Genomic DNA, 8390 nt, shown 5'->3' on the forward strand with positions numbered 1-8390 from the left:
ACACTGGGGTGGGGGAGCAGAGATGCTGTAGTTTGTGCAGAACAGCCCTCCCCATTACAAAGAACTGTGCAGCCCAAACTGTCCAAACTATTTTCAAGTGTTCAAGTTGAAAAGCCACACTTCCATAAAGGATCTTAGAGCCTGTGCTCCAAAAAGCGCTTTCAATCTATTTACCTCATCACTCTCACAGGAAGTCTACCCTGAGATACAGCTAATTTTGCTACATCCTGACTTTTTATCTGGAACCTTCCTCTTCCTTTCACCTGGACCAGCAGGGAGGCTGACAGAGGGAAGGCCAGGACTCCAAATGTTAAATGGACTGTGGTCAAATTAAGATCTACCCCTTAACTCTTACTCAATGGGAAACCTAAGGTTTCTTAAAGGGACAGGGAAAGGACAGAGATAGCAGGATGGGGTAATTAAAAGAACTCAAATTAAAATTTTAATTTTAAAAATATTTCTGGGAAGCTATTAATACTATAGAAGCATGGGATAAGAGGCCTAACTGGAACAAGACCCTGTTGCCAGGGGAGAGACATGGCTGGGCTGTGACCTTAAGGTCTGAAATCAAGAGCGGACTGGGCAGTGGTACCCCAGCCCCATCACCTCTGCATTGTTCATTCCAGAAGGAAAAAGAGGGCAGGGAAGCAGGGAGAATTGTAGCAAAGTCGAGGTTCAGCTGTGGCTCCCACTCCTGCCTGCCTCGATTAGAGAATAAAGGCAAGAAGTTTAAACAGGCGGTACCCGGCCTTCATTCAGGAGCAGGGAATCTAGTTCAGGTTCCCAGAGAATCCCCATCTCAGATCGAGGGTGTGCAGGGCTTCATCTGAGCTCCTCTGGCCCACCAGTAGTCACTTGGTCAGTCCTGCTGCCTTGACCCCCATCTCCAGGAGGGGTAGAGGTCAGAGGGAGTAGAGGGAGACCAGCTCCCACTCCTTTTGAGGCACTTGGGGGGGGGGCTTGGGTCACCGGTTGAAGGGGTCTGGTGATGGCATTTCTTCTGGGCTGGACACAGAATGGGAACTCCAAGACTGTAGAACCAATCCCATGGGAGCTACAAGGCCCTAGAATTGCTCCACGGTCTGTCACGGTTTCTCTTGGATCTCATCTGCTCCTGAACTGCATCTGTCATGGCAAGTCCATCTTCAGCCCCCATCTCCGCAAAGCCGATGTGAGTCAGGTGGACAAAGCTCATTGGCTCCCCAGTCATGGTTCGGTCAGTCCATCTTCTCTTTTTCTTTGGCTGAAGCTTCTCGACCACGCAGCAGACCAGTTTGTTCCAAAACTCACTCATTTTTCCTGATGGTTGCAGCTTCTGACCGCTGCCAGAGGCCCCAGGGGGCTCGTGTTTGTTGCTAACCAACCAGTTCTCACACTCAGGTGTAACAACACCCTGGGTTCACTCAACCGGATGGGCTGGGAAAAGATAGAAATTCTAAAGACCAACAAGTGGCCATTTGGTGAAGGTCGGAGTCTCTGACTGATGGGGCCACTAAGATCATGGGCTAGGGGCTTGGGCAGGCAGGCACAAAGTCCTGTCTTCTTTAGATGTAGAATCCTGCGGCTCCCTGGCGTTCCCACTGCGGTTGGGGGCTTTGCCACTCCGGGTCCCCGGGCTGCTTCTCGACTTTGTCTTTATTTCCAGTGAGAAAGGAGACTGTCAGATCCAGAGAGGCTTAGAAACATTTCCATCTAAACTTAACACATATTAAACATGGAAAAAGAGGCAGACTCGGGGCTGTAGCAGCACTGATAGAAAGAGATACAACTCCACAATTGGAAAACTCAGAGCCAGTGTCAGCAGACTTCCCCCTACATGTCCAAAGAAATTACAGACAGAAACTTCATGAACTGTAGAATACAAACAGTTTATAGAAATAAGAATATCAATATAAGATGTGGAAATGGAATTCAATAAAGAGATAGAAATATAAGCAAATCCCCAGAAACATGGGAAGGTTAAAAATTCAATAAGTAAAATACAATGTTCTATGGAAAGTCTCATCAGAGTGGCACACATAGAGCAAAGACTATCAGAGGTTAAAAATGAGGTAGAAAATTTGGAACATTCAGTGAAAATGACAAATGAATAAAAATATACAAATGGAACACATTAGATCTATTGGGCACTCTGAAAATAACACACCTATGAACCACTGGCATAAAAGTGCTTTTATGCTAAAAGCATCAGAAACACTTTAGATAAAATCAGAGCAGAAATTTTCCCATTTCTGGGGGAAGAGATGCTTGGTCAGGTATAGGAGGCATTTAGAACATTAAATAGGGAAGACAATACAAGAAATTCCCTATGTCATATTACAGTCAAAGAACCAACTCTACAGAACAAAGGAAAAAATTGAAAACTGTAAGACAGAAACACAACTTACATATAAAGGTAGACCCATCAGAATTAAAACACTACTTTTACACATAATTCAAGCTCTGAAAAATGCTAACTCAACTACTATACAGCAAATGCTAACTACTATACCCAGCAAAACTGTCAGTCATAATGGAAGAAGGAAAAGATTTCTGTGGTAGAAACAGTCTAAAAGAATTCATAACCACTAATTTAGAAAATACTGAAAAGAATCCCTAAGGCTATAGAAAATAACAATAATATAATAATTAAACAAATGATGGAGAGCAAAACATCAAGTACACATACAAAAGAATCATAAATTTGAATATTAAATATCACAATTCCTCAACAAAAGAAACATACTAGTAGATTGGTTTAAAAAAACAGGAAAAGAACTACCCATCAAGTGTACATTATAATTCCAAATATACAGACCAAATATGAGATGTTCCATTTTATAAAACAAAGCTCCACATTAATGGAAAAACTGGTAGTGGTAAGAAATAACTAAGATATGGGCAGAAATTAATAAAAACGACAAAACCCCTAAACAATCAGTGAAGCAAAAATTGGTTCTTCAAATAGATAACAAGATCAACAAACCCTGAGCCAAATTAATCAAAAGGAGAGAAAAGATCCATACTAATAAAATTAGAAAAAGAAAAGGGACACAATGCCCTTTGCTTATTTATAATACCAACTTAACTCAGGGAATCATTAGGATATACTATAAAGACCTTCTACTAAATTGGAAATTCTAAAAGAAATGGGTGAATTTCTAATTGCATGTGACTTATAGTCTTAGTTAGGTTTCCTATTGCTGTGATGAAATGTTATTTCAAAAAGCAATTTGGGGAGGGAAGGGTTTATTTGGTTTGCACTTCCACAGTACTGTTTATCATGGAAGGAAGTCAGGACAGAAACTCAAACAGGGCAGGAACCTGGAGGCAGATGCTGGTGCAGAGGCCATGGGGCGTGGGGGCAGGGAGAAGTGTTGCTTACTGGTTAGCTTGCATGGCTTGATCAGCCTTCTTTCACATAGAACCTAGGACCATCAGCCTGGGAATGGCACCACTCGCAATGGTGTCCTCCCCAATCAATCATTAAGAAAATACCTTACAGCCTGATCTTATGGAGGCTTTTTCTCAGCTGAGGTTCACTTCTTTCAGATAACTCTATCTTGTGTCAAGTTGGCATAAAACTATCCATCATACCTGCTATATAATAAACAATTTAAACAGATATACAACAACCAGTGATATTGAAACAACAATAAAAAAATGTCATAAGCCGAGACAGATTCACTTCTGTATTCTAGCAGACCTACCATACTAACACCAAAATCCTTCTCAACCTGTTACATAAAATAAAGAAAGAAGGTATATCATCAAACTCCTTTTACAAAGCCAGCATGACATCAATACCCAAATTAGAGAAAGACAACAGAAAAGAAAATTGTAGCGCAAGCTCCATGATGAATGTAGATGTAAAATTTTTAATAAAATATTTGTAATCCAAATTTAAGTATGCACCAAAAAGGCCATTAACTATTGTCAAGTTGGCTTCACTCCAGATATTTAGAGATGGTTTAATATATGCAAGTTAATAAATGGACTTAATTAATTAAGAAATATAATCACATAAGTGGGCTCAAGGAAAAAATGATATAATTGCCTCAATAGATTTGAAAGAACTTTTGAAAAAAAATCTACTATCCCTTCCTGATAAGAACTTAAAGGGATTAGGAACAGAAGGGATGTAACTCTAATGGACCCTGTATTCAAACAAACCTACAGCCCAGGTGAAATGGAATGCAGAAAATCTCAATGTCTTTCCACTAAGATTAGGAACAAGAGAAGACTTTTCCCACTCTTAAGATTCTTTTTAGATTTATTTTATTTTTTGTGTATGAGTATTTTTTTTTTTATAAACCATATATGTACCTAGTGTCTGTGGAGGTCAGAAGATGGAGATGTTTTTCTGGAACTGGAATTATTTATGTCTGTGGGTCACCATATGGGAGCTGGGAATCAAATATGGTTCCACTGCAAGGGCAGCAATTGCCCTTTGTCACAGGTCATCTCTCCAGCCCTACTTTCTCTATGTTGAGTCTGCATAACTCTTGACATCTTGGGTAGAACAATACAACAAAGAGGAAAGAGCAAGGACACAAATAGAGAAGAAAGATGTCAGAGCATCCTTATTTGCATATGATATGAATGTATACCTAAGAGACACTAAATATGCCACACGAAAGCTCTTAAAGCTAAACATCATGACCAAAGTGGTAGGAAAAGTCAATGGATATCAGTAGCTTTCCTCCCTCAGTGATGAGCAGAACAAGAAGAAATTAGGAAAGCCATCCCCTTCCAATAACCTATAAATAAGACCTTGGAGTAAACCTAATTGAGAATGTGAAAGACATCTACAATCAAAACTAAAAATCTGAAAATAAAGACACACAAAAAAATCCCAGAAAGATCTTATTCACCATGAATCTGGCGAATCAATTCACAGATTCAGTTAGATCCCAATCAAAATCCCAAAGGCACATTTCACAGAAATAGAAAAAAAAAACCTTAAAATTTATTTAGAAGCACAAAGGACCCCATATAGTCAAAGCAATTCTCAGCAAAATAAATAACACTGGAGGTTGCATCACGCCTGACTTCAAGTGATACACATTCTTAGTAACGAAAGCAACATGACATGGCACAAAACAGACACAGAAATCAATGGAATACAGCACTCGACCCAGACACAAACTCAAGAAGCTACAGTCGCTAAATCTGCAACACAGCTGTATCACTTTTGTGTGTTTATCTGAAGGACTCCAAGCTAAACCATCGCAGAGACCATCACTATTTATTACAACAGCGAAGTCATGAAACCAACACAGGTGTCCAGCAACAGGATAGTGGACAAGGAAAGTGTGGTGTGTATACACAATGGAATTTTTTCCCAAGCCATAAAGAAAACAAAACCATGTCATTTGCCGGAAATTGGATGCAACTGGACATAATCACGTTAAATGAATCATGCACTCTCATAAGGATAAATATTGTATGTTTTCTCTTATTTGTGATTCTTACACTTTATATAGATACATAAAATTCTGTATGTGTATGTGACATGAAAGTAGGAGTCAAGCTGACCAGTGGGACACAGGACTAACTAAGCAGAAGGGGGGTGGCAAGAGGAAGGAGGGTGGGAGATGTAAGGGATAGTCGTATATACAGCACATACTTGTTCAAAAAGTCAAGTTTTTTTCTTAAAAAATAAGATTTATTTATATATATTAAGAAGGAGCTCTCCAAACTGGAGACAAAGAAAACTACCTGATATCTAACATCATAATCAGAAGAGAGAGTATTGTTTTTGGAATAAGTTTAGTAAAAGGAAATAAATTTAACCAAAAGTAGTATACTATACTGAAAATTGTAACATGAGAATAGATGCTTTTACCTTCTTTTAAACTGAGAGCCCCTGATTTTAAGGCTGTGTGAAGGAATTCCTGGAACGTTAAGCTGGCAGATACTCACCTGAAGTGCTGTGGCCTTCTGATCTCCCAGGAAGCCTTGTTATGTCACAGGGCCCAAGTTAGCAAGCAGCAACCCAGGTTAGCCATAAGGAGGCCAAGCCTAGAGAGGACCTCTACGGGGAAATATCTTCCTTGTGGTTCTTGGTGTACAGTTCTAAATTTTGAAAAATTCTGCCAAGTGATTATCAAAACTGGTGAATCATGGTTCTAGGTTTGCAAGAATTAAAGCACAGTGGTCAATACAGCCTGATGTTCCATTGATATCTCTATGCTCTATAGCATCACAGCAAAGGTAAGAGCAGGGAATGTACATATATTGATTCTCTAAGGTCAAGGTTGACTAGTCTCTCTGGGCATGTGAGAAGAATAGCAAGGAGAGACATCACTATCTGATGGCTCAATGCTGCTGCAGCTGTTGCTATGCTACCACTGGGTCCTTCTTCAATGCCACAGTGGGCTCTGGTGGTGAGTCATGTCTGCAAAGAGAGTATGTCACAGTATGCTTATAAATAGAAGTGAAAAGAGTAGCTATGTCTATGGAAGTCCTTATTATTGGCAAATATTTAAGTAAGATCAAATTTGTTAATTTGCATACTTGCAATAAAAATAGAATAGTTAAGTTATTTTTTTTTCTAAACACTGAGAGCATAAATGCATAAACAAGAAAAAAAATCACAGGTTCAACATTCTTCTTTCAAGTGAAGCTTGTATCTTGGAAGGTAACTGTTCCCCTTCTCCCTGCAGACTTTCAGGATTTCTACCGGGGCAAGCCTCTGCTAAGGACACATTAAGAAAAAGACTGTGAGACGACTGCAGCTGTGCGTCTAACTCACCTACCCACCTAAACAAAAGGCAACTGCACAAAGTAAAGAAAAATGGTTCCTACTAGTAGGGGTGGGTCCTTCCCAGCACCTAGGTAGTTCAAAAGATGTACAAAGGATATGCCTCGGGGTGTAAGGGGACCATCATTTATGTTTTCCACATGGTAATGTTTCAGGAAGCCCAGGCTCTAGAGCATCACTCCTGGAATCCACATCAGTAGCTAAGAAGCTGTGCTTGCTCTTGTGTGTGGATACTTTCAGAGGTATTCACTCTGATCTCCTGATCTCCAAGGAGTTCTGGGTAAGCTTCAAGGGCTTTGAAGTGCAGTCTATTGCTGGAGCACTGGATGTGGTTCCTGGCCGCATGCTCCCTGACTCTGAAGTCATCACACCTGCAGCACTTGTCTTCTCTCTAGTATTTCTGGCCAGGAATAATGTCAGGTGCTTGAGGAAGGGAACAATCATCTTTTGGAAAATACTGTTTTTGTTGAGATGAGTAATGGCTGGGTTCTGGGTGTAGCTGTTAGCCATCTCCCACGGTGGCATACTGGCTTGCTTTCTAAACACTTCACCTTCTCTCCATTGCAATAAAAGCAGGAGCATTAAAGCCTCAATCACAAAGTGGTCCATGCCATAAACAACCATGACAACGAGGACAGGCCTGTAGACATGGAGCCCACATTAGAGAGAGAGGAATTGCCATGTTGGGGATCATCATGGTTTGGAACCCCATGCTGACCCTTCCACAGGTGGACTCATTATTCTCACTTTATGATGAGGTGGAGGCTTGTGTCTTTCATCATAGTGATAGCCATGATACTTACCCTAAAGCTCTCCATATACTTTCATGAGCAGAAGCTGCCTCTATCATTTAAGATTACTTCCAGTTAGGGATCATTGAGGTTAGGGCTTGTATAGTTCCAAGTGTCCTTCTCACTCTTGAATACATTCAGGCTTTGAGGATTCCATATGCCAGAATAGAGGCTTTCCCCAAAGAGTGAGCCCTGGGCCCAATGGATACTTTTTACAGTGTCTGGCTCCATGATGACCAGAAGTACAAGAACTGCAGATAGTGTATAGAGAGCATACATGGTTATGGGATATATAGGATTCAGGATGTTCTTAGAAACATGCTGGTGAAGCCTCTGGAGTCCACAGAGTCCTAGGGCAGGAGATGGTCTAGCTAATAGTTTCACTACAAACACTTGTCAGGCAATGGAAATTAGTTCAATGGATGCTTAGTTTACTGCAGCACAATGGTAGCATCCTCAAACTCCCCCAGCGTTAGTCTTTCCTTAGGCATCACCACTGCATAATTGATGGCCCAATTTCTTACAAGATCTTCAGAGGGCTGCCTTCCACTCTCATCAACCAGGTGTCCAACATGCACCGCTTGGGAGGCATGAGCATTATGGGGCAGCCATCTTTCTTTTTTTTTTATTATTTTTTTTTAATTACGTATTTTCCTCAATTACATTTCCAATGCTCTCCCAAAAGTCCCCCATACCCTCTCCCCCACTTCCCTAACCACCCATTCCCATTTTTGGCCCTGTGATTGTGTTACCTCACTCAGGATGATGCCCTCCAGGTCCATCCATTTGGCTAGGAATTTCATAAATCCATTCTTTTTAATAGCTGAGTAGTACTCCATTGTGTAAATGTACCA

At 40.7% G+C, this 8390-nt stretch overlaps 1 pseudogene; it reads right to left on the minus strand.

Moving 5' to 3' along the window:
* Window positions 1-1054: 1054 nt before the first annotated feature.
* LOC110302612 lies at window positions 1055-1294 on the minus strand (annotated as a pseudogene).
* Window positions 1295-8390: the final 7096 nt, after the last annotated feature.

The sequence above is a fragment of the Mus caroli genome, chromosome 9, assembly GCF_900094665.2.
Source record: "Mus caroli chromosome 9, CAROLI_EIJ_v1.1, whole genome shotgun sequence".
Lineage (NCBI taxonomy): Eukaryota > Metazoa > Chordata > Mammalia > Rodentia > Muridae > Mus > Mus caroli.